Source organism: Schistocerca serialis, chromosome 6 (genome assembly GCF_023864345.2).
Source record: "Schistocerca serialis cubense isolate TAMUIC-IGC-003099 chromosome 6, iqSchSeri2.2, whole genome shotgun sequence".
NCBI lineage: Eukaryota > Metazoa > Arthropoda > Insecta > Orthoptera > Acrididae > Schistocerca > Schistocerca serialis.
The window spans coordinates 423,123,889-423,145,539 of NC_064643.1; the positions used below are offsets into that span (position 1 = coordinate 423,123,889).

Sequence of the window (21,651 nt, forward strand, 5' to 3'; positions counted from 1 at the left end):
TCTCCCGTTTCCACATATGCGGCAGTAATGACCGTAACGTTCTACCGAACCAACGCCAATCAGTCACACTAAAATCACACCCCTCCGTCATAAACCAATTCGGACGAACTTCATTCAGTACCCAACTGTCCCCATCCACACTATTTACTTCAGCCCTCTCTAAATTTTCTGTTAGTTCTTCCACACATTTCACCGATTCACTACCCACAGCATGCACAACTTTACTGTTTTTCCCTTCCAAAATTTCGACACTTGCAGCTTCAACAAAATTACACATCAATTCACTGTTAAACACCTTATCTTCCTGAAATGATACGTCGATGCCGAAGCCATCATCACCATAAATATTCCTCTCAGCAACCTTATCGGCTGATACACCATTTAAATCACTACACAAATTCACATCAGAAAGCTTACTTTTCTCCGTCGACAAATTAACTTTACGTGAATCGTACACAACTTTATCCTCCGTCGCTACATTACACAAGTTGCTGCTACCTTGTCGCACCATTGGGATATCCGTGCTCGCTACATTGCCAACGGCCTTGCCACTGTGGTAACACCGGTTCCCGTCAGATCACCGAAGTTAAGCACTGTCGGGCTGGGCTAGCACTTGGATGGGTGCCCATCCGGTCTTCCGAGCGCTCTTGGCAAGCGGGCTGCACTCAGCCCTTATGACACAAATTAAGGAGCTACCTGATTGAGAAATAGAGGCTTCGGCCTCAGAAAGCGACATACGGCCGGGAGAGTGGTGTGCTGATCACATGCCCCTCCATATCTGCGTCGAGTTACCTATGAGCTGAGGGTGACACGGCGGCCGGTCGGTACCGTTGGGCCTTCATAGCCTGTTCGGAAGGAGCTAAGTTGTTGAGGCTTGCTACATCCCGCTGTGATCGGACAAAAATCAGCACACACTGCCATTTCTACACACTTTTCACCCAGATGAACCCCCTATCCCACTCTACATTCATTCTAACTTTCGTACTCTGACAAACGTTTTAGATCCACATATTCATCAATAAGTTTCGTTTCGCCTTCATTTGTGACTAGAAACGCGCGAATTTCTTCCTCCGAAGTATCAATACCACTAGCTTTTACATCATTACATAAATTACCATTTCTCTGTTTCTTTAAACAGAAATCATCTACCTCCACCGATACATTTTAAACTTCAACTGCTGGCGAGACCACTGCTATGCCGTCTTCACTAACATCGACGCTTTTCGCCGACTCACAAATACTTGCTACAACACCTTCCTTACTGCAATTGCTACTATTTGTTAATACCTCTTCAGAACTCTCCACACAATTTGCTTTCACAAAATTCATCTCCTCTTTAACTTCTTTTTGAGCCACTGCATCTTTCCATTCATAACCATTCACACAGTCATTCACTACACATTCATAACTTACATCATTCCCCGCTAATTTATTCCCATTACTTTTACTTAAATCTCTCACAAATCTTTGCTTCCGCCTTTCGCACCTTCTTCTATTGAAAGAGCCACCTATATAGCCTTCCTCTTTAACATACTCCGTATTACATATTTGTTGCCTTTCTCCAAACCAATCAACATTTCTGCCATTACCATTATCTCCAGTCCTTTTCATCGCCTGTTCAGATCGTCATTCCCGGACCTGAGATGCGGCGAAAGTCAGTTTTCCGACCGGTTGTTGCGCGTCTGCACTTCGCGCGAATTTCCCCGTCAAATATGCGTTCTTTATTTGGGTCCCGTTCACGGAAATCATCACTCCCATAAGTTCTCCGACCATTCTGCTCATTCCAGCTACTATCTTCCCGAGAATTCCTTTGATTTCTCTCATTATTATTATTTTGGTGATGATTATTTGGATTCCCATTTTGATAACTACCACTCGGTTTGCTCTGAGGTTTGAACTCCAAAGCCCTCTCTTTTTCCACAAACTCTAAAAATTCGTCCACGGAATCACATGGACTATGGACAAGCTCCCACTGCAGATTTTCGGGTAATCACCTTTTTAACGTGGTGATTTCCGTTAAAACCTCCAACGGATGTTTCACATGCAAAAGCTTGCCGAGTTCGCTCATCCAAAAATCTCTTATCGTCCATTGCCGTACCTGTAACTCGCCCCATTTAAAAATTAATTTTGGATCCGCGTCTGTTTTGCCTAGCTCCAAAATTTATTCAAAAAACACTTTTAGAACTCTTCGTACGATTCTCACGAACTATATTTAACATTTTCTCAAGCCTGTGGGTCTCCCTCCAAATGCCGTTTAAAGTGTTTTATTTTCGCTTCGTCCGACATGCCGTGAACAAAAGCGGCCCTACACACAGCTAAGAAATTTTGTGGTTGATATCTTCCATCATCTGTGTAACATTTCACATATCCGGTATTTGCCCAAGGGATATTTATAACCGGCGTGGCCTGTTGGGAGGCTAACGAATTGAAATCACTTTTTATCTGTTGCATTTGTTTCTTAAATTAATTTTCACTAATGATATTGGACTCTGTTTTATGTTCAATTTTGCCCACTTCTTTCTGCCCCTCACATACACTATTGGCAATGTTACTAATTGCTAAATTTATATCGCTTTTATGAGCATCTTACATTCCCCCAAGTTCCGTCTGTACCTTATCCATATTTTCCCCAAGATCTTTTTCCACTGATTGGATTTTAGATTTTACTATTACAACTTCGCCTGTATTTTTCCCCATATCCATTCGGACACCTTTTAATTTATCATCAATTGCTTTTTCAAGGTTACCCACAATTTTTTCAGCTTCCTCTTTCATAGTGGAACCTATTTCAGTTCGCATTGTACCCTTATCAGTTCGAATTGTATCCGTGACTGTTTACAATGTGCCCATATCTGCTCGCCATGTACCCATATCTGTTCGAATTGTACTGATATTATTTGCCATTTTATTCATATTATTACCAAATTCCTGGATCATTTGCATTATTTGAGACATCATATCTCCCATACATTCATCCCTCTTGCCTCAATTCGTACTAGTTACACTTTCGCACTCTGATGTCGGACTAACCGTCTCACTTCCGTTTTCAGAATTATTTTCGCGAGATCTATAAGTGGAGCTTGAACTTCAGAGTTAAACACTATCTCACTATTTGCGCAGGCACTTATCTCATCTGAGATGGTTCCCTCTGCCATGTGCCGTCGGTTGTAATGGAAGTCGTCATTGAAGACTGCCCTGGAGTACTCGAAGACGCTGCTGTCGTACTCGTGTTGAACTGCGTCTGCCACTGGAGAAGCCGCCTGGTGTAACTATAGCTGCTGCCGGTTACCGCTTGTTCAAACCGTCTCCGATACCGCTGTCCGTTAAGCGCTCTAACTGCTACCGCTGCCTGCACTCAACTTATTTAGGCTCTGAGACCCCATACAAATTGCCTGTAACGTGATAGATTAGGACTTCCTTCGATAGCACGTGTTAGTTGAGAAAATTACTGCGTAATTTCACCTGCTTGCCGAAAAAAACTGATCTCACACTGTGTTTTGTGAGAGATTCACTCTACAGAAATCTCTACTGGTTCTGCAAAGATTTTTACACTTCGCATTGTACTCTGAATAACAGAGAGCAAAGAAATTACCACTTTGCAGGACACAAATCCCGGACATGCCCCCCGCCCCTCTTTTCTTATAACTGCCAAATGGTTCAAATGGCTCTGAGCACTATGGGACTTAACATCTGAGGTCATCAGTCCCCTAGAACTTAGAAGTACTTAAACCTAAGAACATCATACACATCCATGCCCGAGGCAGGATTCGAACCTGCGACCGTAGCGGTCACGCGGTTCCAGACTGTAGCGCCTAGAACCACACGGCCACTCCGGCCGGCTGTAGCAGCTGTATCTCTAAGCCTACAAATGCTATGAACGTAGGTTTGTCTTTCCTTAACCTATCTTCCAAACAAGTCGTAGGGTCAGTATTGCCGCGCGTGTTACTACATTTCTCCGGAATCCAAACTGATCTTCACCTAGGTCGGCTTCCACCGGTTCTTCCAATGTTTTGTGAAGAATTCATGTCAGTATTTTGCAGCCATGACTTATTAATCTCATAGTTCGGTATTTTTCCCGTCAGCTATTGCTTTCTTTGGAATTGCTACATTCTTCTTGAATTCTGAGGGTATTTCTCCTGTCTTTTACATCTTGCACATCGGATGGAGAGTTTTGTCGTGGCTGGTTCTCCCAGGGTTAACAGTAATTCTGACGGAATATCTTCTACCCCTGGGGCTTTGTTTTGACTTTGATCTTTCAGTGATCTGTCAAATTCTTCTCGCATTATCATATCTCCAATTTCATTTTCAGCTGCGTCCACTTCCCTTTGTATAATATTGCCTTCAAGTTCATCTCCCTTGTATATAACCTCTACCTTTCAGCTTTTCTGACTGGTTTTCCATCTCAGCTCTTGATGTTCACACAGCTGCTTCTCTTTTCCCCATAGGCCTCTTTAATTTTCTTGTAGGTGGTATGTAACTTTTCCCTAGTCAAATATGCTTCTGAATCGTTGCATTCGTCCTATGGCCATTCCTGTTTAGCAATTTCTTACTTTCTGTCAATATCATTTTTTAAACCTTTCCTCCCTTTCGCCCACTTCATTTGCTACATTTTTAAATTTTCACCTTTCACCAATTAAATTCAGTACATTTTGTAATATACAACGATTTCTACTAGACCTTCTATTTTACTTATTTGATTCTCTGCTGCCTTTACATTTTCATCTCTTAATAAAACCCATTCGTCTTCTAATGTATCCATTTCCCCTCTTCTGGTCTTCTCTTGCCTAATGCTCCCTCTGAAACTCTCAACAACCTCTGGTTCCTTCAATTATAACTCTCCTTAATATTCTACCTTTTTGAAATTTCTTCGGTGTTAATCTAAAGTTCTTAACCAATAAATTCTGGTCAGCCTCCAAATCTGCATCTGGAAATGTCTTACAGTTTAAAATCTGGTTCCTAAATCTCTGTCTAACAATCATATTTTCAAACTGATGCCTGCCAGTGTGCCGAGCGGTTCTAGGCGCCTGAGTCCGGAACAGCGCGACCGCTACGGTCGCAGGTTCGAATCCTGCCTCGGGCAAGGATGTGTGTGATGTCCGTAGGTTAGTTAGGTTTAAGTAGTTCTAAGCTCTAGGGGACTGATAACCTCAGATGTTAAGTCCCATAGTCTCTTCCACCTATACAACCTTCTTTTATGATTCTTAAACCAAGTGTCAGCGATTATAAAATAATGCTCTATGTAAAATACTACCAGGTGATTTCCTCCTTCATTCCTTTCCCCCAGTCGGCTTTCACCTACTATTCTTCCTTCTCATCCTGTTCCTGCTATCGATTCCAGTCCCGAAACACAATTAAACGCTGGCCGCAGTGGCCGAGCGGTTAAAGGCGCTACAGTCTGGAACCGCACGACCGCTACGGTCGCAGGTTCGAATCCTGCCTCGGGCATGGATGTGTGTGATGTCCTTAGGTTAGTTAGGTTTAAGTAGTTCTAAGTTCTAGGGGACTTATGACCGCAGCAGTTGAGTCCCATAGTGCTCAGAGCCATTTGAACCATTTGAACCATTTGAACACAATTAAACTTTCTTCTTCTTTAACTATCTGAACAATTTGATTTATCTCATCACACATTTCTTCATTCTCTTCATTATCTCCAGAGCTAGTTGGTATATAAAGTCGTACTGCTGTGGGAGGCGTGGGTTTTGTGTCTATCTTGGCTACGATAATTCGTTCATTATACTGCTCATAGTAGCATACCCGCATTCCAGTTTTCTTATTCGTTATTAAAGCCACTCCTGCATTACACCTATCTGACATTGTATTGATAACCTTGTATTCACCTGCTCCTGCCACCGAACTTGGCTCATATCCGCTATATGTAACTTCAACCTACCTATTTTCCTTTGAAATTTCCGAAACTACCTGCCCGAATAAGGGATCTAACACTCCATGCACCAATCCGTAGAATGCCGGTTTTGTTTCTCCTGATGGCGACGTCCTCCTAAAAGTATCCCCCCCCCCGGAGATCGGAATGAGAGATTGTTTTACCTCCCGAATATTTTACCCGAGAGGAACTGTATGTCCTCGGGAAGAATTACGGCTGTAGGTTTCCCCTACTTTCAGCTGTTCGCAGTATCAGCACAGCAAGGCCGTTTTGGTTGACGTTACAAGGGCAGATCAGTCAATCATCCAGACTGTAGCCACTGCAACTACCGAAAAGGCTGCTGCCGCTCTTCAGAAACCACACATTTGTGTTGCCTCGCAAAAGATACCCCTCCGATGTGGTTGCACCTATGTTGTTGTGGTCTTCAGTCCAGAGACTGGTTTGATGCAGCTCTCCATGCTACTCTATCCTGTGCAAGCTTCTTCAACTCCCAGCACCTACTGCAACCTACATCCTTCTGAATCTGTTTAGTGTATTCATCTCTTGGTCCCCTCCACGCTGCCCTCCAATACTAAATTGGTGTGCCCTTGATGCCTCAGAACATGCCCTACCAACCGATCCCTTCTTTTAGTCAAGTTGTGCCACAAATTTCTCTTCTCTCCAATTCTATTCAATACCTCCTGCACCTATGGCACGGCTATTTGTATGTTAAGACATGCAAACGACCCCACCGACGGCAAGGTCCGTGGTTCATGTGGTAACATCGTAGTTATAACAGCCACGTAGTCACCAACTTCGTACTCTTCGGTAACTGATTCGAAAAGTTATTGTCACCGGGAGGTATAAGACGTTTCTCTCAGGAGGTGACTCAGTATAAAATTGCGAAAAGTACTTCCTCCAGTTTACCTCCCCCCTTTTTGGAATCGAAGTGCAGGTCGCCGGAGTTGCTTCAGCTAAAAAGACTTGGACCAAACGACTGGTATACCCGACGGGAGACCCTAGTAATACGCACATTTCTATGATTTTGGAGAGTAACGGAGAGGCACTGAAAAGATGACGCTGCCTGTCAAACAACGGCCGACGACACGCGTCCGTTATCAAGGACATTGTCTGCCAAAGGTGCGTTCTCGATATAGATTACCGACTTAAGTGTCTAACATGTGCCGCGTAGGGATGACGTTGTGCTTGACGCAGCTGCAGAACCTCGTTGTATGACATATTCTACGTGCACATGGCGGGGAAGCTACACTGCAAAAGTAATGATGCGAATATTATGTCGGACTTCCACATGAGCCATGCAACAACAGAAAACTTCAAATCATGCTGTGATGTAGCTTCAGCAGAAAAGAGGGAATCAATGGTAGTGCACGCAATGGACGGTGGTTACTTTGAGGATTCTCCACGATTCACTGCAAAACTGAAAGGACGGGAAGTCTAGTATATTAAGGAAACCTTTCCTTGTATTCCGAAACTTTGAGTCAGTTTACTAGGTTTCATTGTGGTAGACTCTGCCCAATGCTGTAAAATTCTCGTCTTTATCACTAACTTACGGCCTACCACTTACTTGGTTTAGCCCTTTCACCCCGATAGAATGTTTTTTCTGTTCTCTTGAGTTCAGGGGTTGGACGAAAATGTGGACACACCGTGAGGAATGCGTGACTGAACATAAATGCAGATGGTATCCTCGCCTCCATGTTGCGTTGTTGAGTATGGCCACGAACGGCACCTGTGCGATGTCCTCAATGCACTGCGTCAGTCGTGGTGTGAACGGTGTTCTGTGTAGCTGTGAGTGCGTTGTTTCGCAGCTAAGTGAATTCGCACGTTGGTAAATTGCCGTATGATGAGTGCTTCCGTGACAATGTTAGCCGAGGTGTTTTTTGTTCCAAGAGGCTCTGTAGTCGGTCTCGAACTGCTAGCCGAAGGGGCCCGGGTTCAATTCTTGGTGGCGTCGGAGGTTATCTCGAAGCCAATAAATTTAAAAAAACGGCACCATATTGAAGATTTATATTCCACGGAATGAAAGCGGAAAACATCACCGACTAAGTCGTAACGCGGAAGAATGTACGTGTTGAGCTATAGTGACAGTCGGTCATTGAAAAGGATTGTGGCAGAAAGTAAGATGACGACAGTTGCAAAAGTCACTGCAGAACTGAATATCGCACTCACGAACCCTGTCAGAGCGAAAACAAACTCGAACGGATTTCCATAAGCAGCAAACTGCAGGACAAGCTGGGAGTGTAAAACCACTAATTTTGATACAAATGTCTGTAATAGGAATATGTGGTGCTGAAGTCATTAAACCTGGACTAAGAAGCAATAGAAGAAAGCCAGTTGGTCGGATGAGTCTGATTGTACACTTACTCCAGGCCGAATTTACGAACCAAGAGTGAAACATGGCGAGGATTTGGTGATGATTTTGATAGCCACATCCTGGTATTGCAGTGACTGCATGGCTACCTTAGCCATTTGCATTACTACCATGGATTATGTGAACATTTTGGCTGATTAGATCCTTCCCGTGGTACGATGTTTGTTATACAGGAGAATGCTGATACAGGAGTATAGAATTCTCTAGAAAACAATACAGCATCTGTATTTATCCATTTAGACGACTTCTTTTTGAATGCCAACGGCTTTCTTAAGCGGTATTATACATGGTAAGGTGTTGTGTTTTTGTGCTTTCATATTTTGTCCAACCCGTCTACACAAGCTGCACAAGCAGTTGATTGTGTTCTTCTGCCTGTAATGTGGTCAAGTTAACGTTTTCTAAGCAGTGACAGTATTTGCGCTCAACAAACTAGGTCACAAATAGCTCCAGACTATACTCTAGGACGCCAAGAAGGAATTGTCCGAATGGGACGGAGATCGGTAAATGTGTTGTACATGTACAGACAAAAAAGTGATTAAGATTTCAGAAAAACTGTATGATTTATTCAAGAGAAAGAGCTTTACAAATTAAGCAAATCAGTAACGCGTTGCGCCAAATCTGGCCCTTATGCAAGCAGTTATTCGGATTAGCATTGATTGATAGAGTTGTTGGATGTCCTCCTGAAGTATAGCGTGCCAAATTCTGCCCAACTGGCCTGTTAGATCGTCAAAATCCCCTGCCCATTATGTTCCAGACGTTCCCGGATGGGGAGACATATGGAGTTCTTGCTGGCGTATCTAAGGTTTGGAAAGCACAGTGACAAGCATCAGAATCTCGCAACGTGTGTGGGAGGGCGTTATCTTGCTGAAATGTAAGCCCATGATGGCTTGCCATGAAGGAGAACAAAACTGGGCATCGTATATCGTCGATATATCGCTGTAATAATGTGTCCTATACCTCCACAAATTGGCTTCTTGGTGATCGGCGCAACGGGAGCCGTCAGCTCAGCCCCTTACTGTGAGCCACCTATTAATGCTGCCCGTGGTCATTGTAGCATTAGCTGCACGTCGGATCGAAAATACGAGTATAATGATGAATCCAGGGGTTCTGAGTGCCTCTCCAATGACTGCTCGGTCACGTCGTTTTGTCATCTCTCTAGGTCGACCGCTTCCTTCTTGATGCTGTGTCCGGCCATGGTTCACCTATTACAGCCAACGTTATCGAATAGTGGCATGGGTCCTATTCAAATGTCGAGCGACTCGACAATTACTTCAGCCTGCTTCCTGGAGCACGTTTTCTCGCTGCGTATATTATTCAAGCACTTGTCTGTGTGGTATAGTTACTATTTAACCGTGTACACGGGATGAAATTCGCATCGCCTTTATGCCCTGGTATCGATATGTCCAATGATTACTATCCTTGCCAGACGTTGCAAATGGTCTAGATCAGCATGGTGTATTTACCTTGTTACAGAGAATATCGTACTGATTCTTACGGTTTTGAAGATATTCTGTTACCTACTTCCCCCCCTATGTAATTTAACTACCTGCCTCGTTACACTGTACTTCATTAGTTATGTAATTGGTAACTGGTTTCAGTACGTCTACGTTTTACAACAGTTATTAGAATTTAGAGAGCCCGGGAGTCTGGTGTTGGTATGATGATGGCCGTGAAGAGTGAGCAAGGATCACGATGAGGCAACCATCACAACCAGCAGCTGTTTTTAAAGAAGGATACTTTCTTCTGCATTGTAAAGAGGTCTCCCATTGTTTTATATCCGAATGGAAGTGACAGGCTGTAATTGCTTCAGTTAAGACCACATTTGATATACCTTCTCAATAGCTGAAAATATAAAACGACGAGGCGCAGTGATTGCATTTTTGTCGTAGTACTGCCTTTATATTTCAGTTAGAGAAAGTGAACTGGTGAGAAATATGTGTGCAAAATTTAAGTTTTAAAGTTTAAAACGAGAAGTCACAAATGACGTTCTGAATCTGGAGCAGTCTTTTTATCCTTGGCATTCCAACTTTTATTTCAGTCATGGGTCAGATTTCGGGCAGCGGCGAAATATCATAGTTAGGTAAACACTTAAAACACGTATTTTGTGATGGTAAAGATAGATTTTTCAGAGAATTTTTGTTAAGGTCCCTTAAGAGCAGCGGTTCATGCAAGATGAGTGATATAGATGGACCTAAACTTCGTTTATAAAATTAGCGCTTGTTAGAAACGCTATAGCTTCACCGTTGAGGCAAACTAAAGAGCCGCTACATGCTACTTTGGTATCGCTTAAAATAATGGAGATGGAAAGTCTGTCACACTTGGCTACGGTTTACAGTTTAAAGGAGCTTGACACAGTGCTGTAGGGAGAATTACAACCGATGTTATGTAAGTTAGAGGATAAGCAGAAGCGAATACGGCGGGCTTCCGTCTGCCATTGTGTAATAAGCCACCGGTTACTGCGCCGGAGCTAAGTAGGTGGCTGCATGCGGGTCTGCGCTGTATGGAGAACCTGATAGGCTGGCCGAACACAACGAGGAAAAGGCACTGAGTGTCCAATGCGGTGGGCATCTGGCGGAGGCCAGACCGAACGGGGGACGAGGGCTGCCAACCGGCCTTAACATGATTTATTGAGGCAACGTTTACACCGCTGTGTGAATACTTTATGTAACTAATTAATGCAATGTTGAGTTGCATCAGTAGCAGAAGGATGTCCTCCGTCCCACTTCCGTGTGCAGAACTTCTGACACTCTCAAAAAACTACCGATGAGCTTCGTATTCGTATGCCAGTTTAGCTTTCCGTTTCGTAGGTCTACCCTGCCGCTCGGTTAATAAATTAAATAGTGCTACGCTAGCATCTTAATGCACAGCTTGTCTTAGTCCAATTTTAGATCCAGTTCCATAACTTCCATAATTTCTTTGCATTTAATTTTGCAGTTAACTAATTCAAGTTTAAAATGCTCCTGCCCTGGCCGTCCAGTTTCGTATAGAAGAGTAACTTACTTAACGAAACATGAGCATTAAATTACAGCCGAATCAATCTTATAAACATCCTTCTACACACGTTTGACATGAAACATCCAGATCATGGTAAGTACGTTTTTGATTCTAGATTCGCAGCTGTCGTTTTTCCTCACAGATTCAACATTACATGTCGGAGAAATAATCTGTTCTCTATTCGTCTGTGGGAGTTGAAATATTATGTAATACACGAAAGATGTAGTAGAGCTAGTTCTGATTCCAGTATTGTTCAAATGTTGAATTACTGGTTACTATGCCGTAGCACGGAACACTTTTCCCTTGTTTTCTCGTGGAATGTAGTAGAAAGAGCTCGCACCGTTCTCTTAAACTGCAATTCAAGATTTCAGCGAAGACACCAAAGACAGTTGATCAACATTATTTCTTACCTATTGGAAACAAAGTCGAAGCTTGTACACAAAGCAATAAATACATAGATGTACGTACGTTTGTTCCACATATTCTCCTAGACCACTGGACCGATTCCAGTCAAACTTGGTACACATATCGCTTGCTGTCTGGAAAGACGGGGGATAACAACCACCTGCCTATCATTGGGGTAGGGGTGGGAGTTAAAAAGCAATGTAGCCCACAACGTGGGGACATCCATAACTTAGTCATTCAGTATTTAAGAATAATAACACTTAGTGACTTGAAACCATCTTTCCACGTAATTTCAGACATTTATGAAACATTTTCTCATTGACAATCCACAAAATATGATGAAAGGAAAAATTTCATTGCTTACTACAGATTCGCATTTCATGCAGAAAAACTGGTGCATGAAATACGACGTTTTAATTTACTGCTTCTTTACTGGTAACTGAATTAGCGATACATTTTACAGACAGTATTCAAATATACCATTGAATGCACCTACAAAAATATGTCACTGTATGATACATAGGTCAGAAGGTATGACGTCGTAAACACTAAGATGCGTTAAAAATTTCTGCATCATGCATGACGTTATAATTTATTACTTCTTTAAACTAAACCTATTCGAAACACAGTGCGGAAAATAGTACCCATATATGTCGCTGAATGTACCGAGAAAAATACGTCATTGTACGAACACAGTTCAGGAGATAAGACGTCAAATACCGAGATGTGTGAAAAACTGCAGCATCGTGGATGATTATTTAAATTTATTTTACTTCTTTATTACTAGTTCTATCCGCACCACATGTTGCGGACAGTATCCACATACGACGCTGACTGTACCTACAAGAATATATTACTGTACAGCACACAGTTCAGAAGATACGACGTCATAAACATTGAACTGCGTGAGAATGAAACTGCAGGGCGAAATTCGCTAGAGATTCATGTGAAATATGTGTACAAATGCGTGCGAAATACTTTAAATATATGTGAAATATATTTGACATGTGCGTACGTGGACAGATCCACGGGAAAATGCTCAGTCTAAATCCCTCGAACTGTTGCAACCAAATTTGGTACACATATGATTTACGATATAGAAAGAAATACTATGGGGGTGAGAACCACTAGCGTCCTAGTGGTGTGAGGGTGACAAAGTGGAGTGGTGGATAGACAGTGAGGGGGAAGGAGAAGACGAACACAGGTAGGGGGAGGAGGATATGGAGAAACGGAGAGGGAAAGGGGAGATGGACATGGAGGGCACGGGGTAGATGGAGGACATGAACTGAGAGAGGGGGTGAAGGAGGAGATGGACGGAGGGAGGGTGAAGGAGGAGATTAACTACTAGTAAAATGAAATAAATCCGTACCCGGGTTACATCTTCTCTGCATATAAAATTATGCCCACCTGTCTTCTCTCATACACAACTATATTTCCTCCATTCCAGTTGGTCTGTTTCTTGCACGTTATGATCTGAAGCTTAGCTATTTGGGAATAATATTGTTTATAATACACAATATTGTTTATAAACACAAATTTAAATAGGGGTAATGCAGGAGTAGGTTTAATAATGGATAGGAAAATAGGAATGCGGTAAGCTACTACAAACAGCACAGCGAACGCATTGTTGTGGCCAAGATAGATACGAAGCCCACACCTACTACAGTAGTACAAGTTTATATGCCAACTAGCTCTGCAGATGACGAAGAAATTGAAGAAATGTATGATGAGATAAAAGAAATTATTCAGATAGTGAAGGGAGACGAAAATTTAATAGTCATGGGTGACTGGAATTCGAATGTAGTAGGTGAATATGGATTGGGGCTAAGAAATGAAAGAGGAAGCCGCCTGGTAGAATTCTGGACAGAGCACAACATAATCATAGCTAACACTTGGTTTAAGAATCATGAAAGAAGGTTGTATACATGGAAGAACCCTGGAGATACTAAAAGGTATCAGATAGATTATATAACGGTAAGACATAGATTTAGGAACCAGGTTTTAAATTGTAAGACATTTCCAGCGGCAGATGTAGACTCTGACCACAATCTATTGGTTATGACATGTAGATTAAAACTGAAGAAACTGCAAAAAGGTGGGAATTTAAGGAGATGGGACCTGGATAAACTGAAAGAACCAGAGGTAGTACAGAGTTTCAGGGAGAGCATAAGGGAACAATTGACAGGAATGGGGGAAAGTAATACAGTAGAAGACGAATGGGTAACTTTGAGGGATGAAGTAGTGAAGGCAGCAGAGGATCAAGTAGGTAAAAAGAGGGCTAGTAGAAATCCTTGGGTAACAGAAGAAATGCTGAATTTAATTAATGAAAGGAGAAGATATAAAAATGCAGTAAATGAAGCAGGCAAAATGAGATCGACAGGAAGTGCAAAATGGCTAAGCAGGGACGGCTAGAGGACAAATGAAAGGATGTAGAGGCTTATCTCACTAGGGGTAAGATAGATACTTCCTACAGGAAAATTAAAGAGACCTTTGGAGAAAAGAGAACCACTTGTATGAACATCAAGAGCTCAGATGGAAACCTAGTTCTAAGCAAAGAAGGGAAAGCAGAAAGGTGGAAGGAGTACATAGAGGGTCTATACAAAGGCGATGTACTTAAGGACAATATTATGGAAATGGGAGAGGATGTAGATGAGGATGAAATGGGAGATATGATACTGCGTGAAGAGTTTGACAGAGCACTGAAAGACCTGAGTCGAAACAAGGCCCCGGGAGTAGACAACATTCCATTGGAACTAATGACGGCCTTGGGACAGCCAGTCCTGTCAAAACTCTACCATCTGGTGAGCAAGATGTATGAATCAGGCGAAATACCCTCAGACTTCAAGAAGAATATAATAATTCCAACCCCAAAGAAAGCAGGTGTTGACAGATGTGAAAATTACCGAACAATCAGTTTAATAAGCCACAGCTGCAAAATACTAACACGAATTCTTTACAGACGAATGGAAAAACTAGAAGAAGCCGACCTCGGGGAAGATCAGTTTCGATTCCGTAGAAGCACTGGAACACGTGAGGCAATACTGACCTTACGACTTATCTTAGAAGAAAGATTAAGGAAAGGCAAACCTACGTTTCTAGCATTTGTAGACTTAGAGAAAGCTTTTCACAATGTTGACTGGAATACTCTCTTTCAAATTCTAAAGGTGGCAGGGGTAAAACACAGGGAGCGAAAGGCTATTTACCATTTGTGCAGAAACCAGATGGCCGTTATAAGAGTCGAGGGAAATGAAAGGGAAGCAGTGGTTGGGAAGGGAGTAAGACAGGGTTGTAGCCTCTCCCCGATGTTATACAATCTGTATATTGAGCAAGCAGGAAAGGAAAGAAAAGAAAAATTCGGAGTAGGTATTAAAATCCATGGAGAAGAAATAAAAACTTTGAGGTTCTCCGATGACATTGTAATTCTGCCAGAGACAGCAAAGGACTTCGAAGAACAGTTGAACGCAATGGACAGTGTCTTGAAAGGAGGATATAAGATGAACATCAACAAAAGCAAATCGAGGATAATGGAAAAAAATGGCTCTGAGCACTATGGGACTTAACATCTGTGGTCATCAGTCCCCTAGAACTTAGAACTACTTAAACCTAACTAACCTAAGGACATCACACACATCCATGCCCGAGGCAGGATTCGAACCTGCGACCGTAGCAGTCGCGCAGTTCCGGACTGAGCGCCTAGAACCGCGAGACCACCGCGGCCGGCGGATAATGGAATGTAGTCGAATTAAATCGGGGGATGCTGAGGGAATTAGATTAGGAAATGAGACGCTTAAAGTAGTAAATGAGTTTTGCTATTTGTGGAGCAAAATAACCGATGATGGTCGAAGTAGAGAGGATATAAAATGTAGACTGGCAATGGCAAGGAAAGCGTTTCTGAAGAAGAGAAATTTGTTAACATCGAGTATAGATAAGTGTCAGGAAGTCATTTCTGAAAGTATTTGTATGGAGTGTAGCAATGTGTGGAAGTGAAACATGGACGATAAATAGTTTGGACAAGAAGAGAATAGAAGCTTTCGAAATGTGGTGCTACAGAAGAGTACTGAAGATTAGATGGATAGATCACATAACTAATGAGGAAGTATTGAACAGGATTGGGGATAAGAGAAGTTTGTGGCACAACTTGACCAGAAGATGGGATCGGTTGGTAGGACATGTTCTGAGGCATCAAGGGATCACTAATTTAGTATTGGAGGCAGCGTGGAGGGTAAAAATCGTAGAGGGAGACCAAAAGATGAATACACTAAGCAGATTCAGAAGGATGTGGGTTGCAGTAGGTACTGGGAGATGAAGAAGCTTGCACAGGATAGAGTAGCATGGAGAGCTGCATCAAACCAGTCGCAGGACTGAAGACCACAACAACAACAACAACATAATACACATAGGCGTTCCGGCATATGTTTTTAGCTCATTGGGGCGCTTATAACTGACGTTGCCACAGGACACGTCAGTTTCAGTTTAGCGCCTTCTAGTCTTCAAGGACGATATTAATCTTTACGGCTACTCAATAGGGGATGTTGCGAGCTTCGAGTAGGATCATAATAGTGAAAGCCTCCTGTAACAAAAACGTATCAACTGGATATACAGACAATACGTTACGAAATATCCCCAAATATCGCGGCAAGGAATGGTATATCAAACACAACCGAAACAAGAAGAACCGTCGTATCTTGCATTACATCCGATACGGTACAACAGACTCTCTATTACAGAGAAAATATTGATACACTGTAATCGTTTGATAATTCACCATGCCTGTCAAGCCGGCCGAAGTGGCCGTGCGGTTAAAGGCGCTGCAGTCTGGAACCGCAGGACCGCTACGGTCGCAGGTTCGAATCCTGCCTCGGGCGTGGATGTTTGTGATGTCCTTAGGTTTAACTAGTTCTAAGTTCTAGGGGACTAATGACCTCAGAAGTTGAGTCCCATAGTGCTCAGAGCCATTTGAACCATGCCTGTCAACACCGAGTCATCATAGTTGGTAGAACACATAAAGAGAGTAACCCAGAGAGAGAAGTGGAGCAAATCCCATAGCGCCCCCACGCAGAGGCGCAAATGGTTCGTTCACAGCCACAGTCACTGTCAGAGAGTAACATGTCTGCATGGAATAGCTATAACGGTGGTGACACGGTTGAGACGAACACGGAAATGGAAGCAAGATTTCCATGTTTCAGAATCATTTCAAACGAGGTTGGAATTAGGAGGCCCTTCATAGCATCGGGGAACAACCACTTAGATAGAGAAACTCATCCAGAAGTGCGTGAAAAATCAGTATACAAGCGACTATCCCACAAGACCATGTCAGTCGCAGTCAGTACTAGGAAGCAGAAGAAACAGTACTGCAACTGAGCCACGGAGTTAAGACAAAGTGACACTCGGATGCTGCTGTTCTACAAGAAGTCTGTACACATTGTAGGCAAAGTATGTGAGTTTAGATTATGTTACCTTGAATTTTCTGCCTGTGACCAAAGAACAAGCTCTGTAGAGTATGCCTCTAGTAGTAGCAACGATTGATAATAGGTGTTATCTGTGTCTCAGAGGAACAAGTGCTGTTTTACTCTTGTCTCTCAGTGTGGATATGGTGCGTAATTGCGTGAGTTGCAACGAGTGATATGTCCGAATATAGAGAGGAACGAGCGCTATCTCGCCCTTGTCTCCTACTGTGGTCTTGAGACTGAGTTGCAAGCAGACCACTCGCTTCTGATAGTGGAAGTTAGAACTCCGGAACTGGGAGCTGCAGGGAGGGACTGACATATTCAACGATACGGTGTAATCTCTGATGCGTATAGGGTTTAAGCCACTTTAAGACACCTCTACAAGCCTGGCTGAACTATGGGAAATAAAGCGTTCTCAAAATAGTATCCTTAAGTGTTTGTACTCCATTTCACTTCCTACAAAGCCAACACCTTCTCCTTTTCGCTCTAAAATCATCTGTGCACGAAATTCTAGGGGACTTTCTGCACCTCGCTCCGTTAAAGGTGACATAGCAGAGCTCAGCTCACACTGTCACCAATGACCTGACTGCGCCACGTACACAACATCTTCGTTCAGTGCTGGTGGTAAGACATTTACTGGGACGGACAACATCAAAGTGACCTATTTTAGTTGAATACGCCAAACTAATTTTGCTAACATACTTAGCATTTTTACTTTCATGTTTGTTGTATTTAGAACTTGTTTCGCTAAAAGGAAACAGCTGCTGAAAGGAGAGTTACAAACAAGAAGGAAAAAAAAATTACCCCATACTGAAAGAAGTGATAGGGACTCGGACATGCATTAATAAATGTAACAATCGTATTGGTCACAATCTTAGGTAATCCTAAGTCCGGACTCTATAAATAAAACGTTCCACAATAATCAAAATATTATCTTCGCTGACAAAAACAAAAAAAAACAACAAAAAAACACATTTGCCACCATTTAGTACTCTCATGAGGAAGATGATGCTAATTACTTCGAAAAGTGTAGTTTTAACTCAAATCTGACGAGTCTAAATACAGGAAAATTTGTTTATTTCTGCCATGCTGGAGTTTTCATCTAAATTTTGTTAAATGTAATAAAGAGATGGTTTTTAACTTCATTGTAGAAGAAAGAAGTATTTTTAATCTAGTGAAACCGCAACCCCATGATCTGAGCAGTGCATCTTACGTTTATTGTTAGAGTAGATACACCAACTAGAATAATACAGTTGGTAAACGAATATTGTTTCGTCTGCAGCGGTCAGAAGTACATTGCTTATGAGATTGGTTATCCCTCGAGACATAACACGGAGCCACAACGGCAAGATTACGGTAATAACTAATTCAGGAAGTCAAAATTTTAAACATGGCTCAAGCAGCAACTGTTGAAAATCTTCACTGTAAATGATAACAGCCAATCAGTTGTATAATAAAGAATTATTGGAATCCCTGACCACGGCTTCGGTATATCTAAATACACCTAAACAAGAAAGCAACTTCATTAGCAAAAAATCTTTACAGCATAACTAAGACACAAGGAAAAAAACAAACACTTATAGTTTTAAGTAACCTCAAAAATTACCGAAGTATTATAAGCACAAAAACTTTTAGTCACTTACTAAAACCACATCCTGCGGTGGAGATACATAAAACAATCGTGCCAAAGGCGTTGTCAGTAGTTAAAATTAAAATATCACCTCCATCTGTACAGCATCACTATGAAGGGATGGTCAATGCGAACACTCCATATTATCAGTACTTAGCCTGTGAACTAGCGTGAAGAGGGTGTGGAAGCACTAGGGCAAACAGTTCCACCGAAAGAGGACACTTGTGGTAGGCGCGAGACGTTCTCGCACGTTAACACTCAGGCGTACGTACTCACGAGCGTCAAAATTTTAAAGGTTGTAGTAGTTCAAACCTTCTGTCTTAATAAATAAACCATATCAGAACCATTTAAAACACCTGCATACAATAGAAAATATGAACAGCAATTTGCCTGTGTCCTAGTGTCAAGTAGGTGAAGCTTGCGCTAAGGAACACATCTAACGAGGGAGGGTGCTAGTGTTATGCGGGAGAATCTCGCTCAAATTAAAGACTATGATATATAAAAGCGAAAACGAACAAGTGCCCTCTCTCGGTAAAACTGTCTGCCCTAGTGCTTCCACACCCTCTTCACGATGGTTCACAGGCTAAGTACTGATAATATGACGTGTTCGCATTGACCATCTGTTCAATCTCTTCATAGTTATGCTGTACAGATGAAGGTGATATTTTAATTTTAACTACTGACGACGCCTTTGGCACGATTGTTTCATGCATCTTCACTGCAGAATGTGATTTTAGTAAGTGACTAAAAGTTTTTGTGCGTGTAATACTTTGGTAATTTTTATGGTTATTTTAAGCTAAAAGTGTTTTTTTTCTTCTATCTCAATTATGTTGCTAAGTTTTTTTTTTTGCTAATTAATGTGTCTTCCTGTTCAGGTGTATTTTTGCTTCTGACGAAGGTATATTTAGATATACCGAAACTGTGTTCAAGGTTTTCAATAATTCTTTATCCTGCAACTGTTAGCATTTACTGTGAAAATTCAGGAAGTCTTTGAGACGATCACCGCATTGTGGAAAGGCTAACAGGTGAGCCTCAACATGAATAAAAGGAGTCTAATGAAGGTGACTGTACGAAATGTTTCTATGTCATACGGCAATCAGTCATAGGGCTATCTCAATAGATTTGAGTTTGACTTCGTAAATTTAACTACGGGGAAACTATAGTCCAGATTGTGATTTATCATAAAAAGAGTAAACAGTAGGGGCCGTTCATCATATATCCGCTCTACGAATTCTTCAGTATCCTATTATGAAGATGGGTTTAATTACAGATACTGAATGATTTAAAGGAGAACTACGCACTTCATGATCCATTTCCTTAGTCAACATCATAGCGTCACTGAAATGCTCACTAGACTCAAACGGGAGACGCAAGAAGAAATACACTGTGCCTTATTCTCTGATTCCCGACAGCCCATGACCTAATACATCAAGAAATGTACACTTCCTGACAAAAAACAGTGAAACAATACGAACTTTACGTGTGGAGTGAGTATTTCGCTGATTACGCAATCAAGTCTAATTTTCAAAGAACTTAACAGTGTGAGCCTACATATAAAAATGACGTTGACGTGTCCCCCCTTTCCCATTCCGGCCTACATGAATGGACTGATATGACTGGGAAGTGGTTCATAATGCCGTTGCATCCTCTCTATCCTCTCCTCAGGTAAACTAGCCCACAACTGTCGTAAGTGGTCCCTGATATCTCCAATAACTGGCACTGGGAAATGATTGACTCCTGAACTGGTCCGACACATGTTCTCGCTGAACACGGGAGTACCTGGTCACTGAGACAGCTCATAGAGACAAGCGACATGTGGGCGCGAAGACTGTCCTGTTGAAAAATGGTACCACCATTTGTCGAATGAGAGGTGACATTTGAGGACTTTGCCGCAATCACTAGTAGCCGTGACCTGAAGTAATACGCGATGGGCTTAAACACCATGAAGCCAGGACTAACGACTGTGTGTCCCTCCAAAACATTCGAAGAAGTGGATCCCTCCCAACTCACCGATGGTGGTCGTTTGGGTAATGGAGAATCGCGAGTCATCGCTGCACACAATGTGGTGCCATTTAACAGTAGGCCATGCTTTCCACTCGTGGCACCACTGCAAATACATCCGTTTTGTGTTGTGGTCCTGATAGTTGCCGATCATCGGTGAGGACTGATACAGAAGTTTGAGGGTAGTCCATTATTTGTATTTGTGACAGAATAGGAAGCAGAGATGTGAAGGCTTGATGCACAATATGGTGACCCTCCATTGGGGCAGTTAGACGTGATTTACGGGAACTCTGACGATCAGTATGCCTAGCCCTCCGTTCCCATGCAGTCCAATATCGGACTTCTATCATTTCCGAATGTACCAGTAATTGGATATTGCTCGACTAGATCCAGTCGACCAAGTGGATACCAATTCAAGGTCTGTAAGGTGCTGGTAACGCTCTCTCACAGGCGTGCATGGCATAGCCTTGTTTTTCATAGTGATTACTCAACATCTGATGCTGTTCACGCTCCTTATGTGCCCTACATAACCTGATAACAACACTCTGTTGGCCTTGGCCCTTTATCCTGTAGCAGAGAATTGCAAGGGTAATCATTTGCATAGCAATCAACGATGGCGTGCGAAGTAAGGATGCAATCTACTTACTGCCATGATTTCACCCGTTTTTCTCTATTTACTCTCTGTCTGATGCAACACATAGAAGTTATATAAAACCGAGTGGTAGATTAACGCTTGGTGCCGAACTGGAATTTTTGTTTTTAGCACGAAGAGCCAGTGCCAATATTTCAAGAAATTTCATATCAACACACATTCTGCTTCAGAGTGAAAATTCAGTCTAGAAATCAAAGAAAATTTACTACGCATCACTTCGATGAGATATAAAAATATAAAACAAAATTTGTGTTTATGATCAAATCAGACAAC

General features: G+C 42.2%; 1 pseudogene; it reads left to right on the forward strand.

Annotated features, from left to right (window-relative positions):
* The first annotated feature begins 535 nt into the window (after window positions 1–535).
* On the forward strand, window positions 536–653 carry LOC126485440 (5S ribosomal RNA; annotated as a pseudogene).
* Window positions 654–21,651: the final 20,998 nt, after the last annotated feature.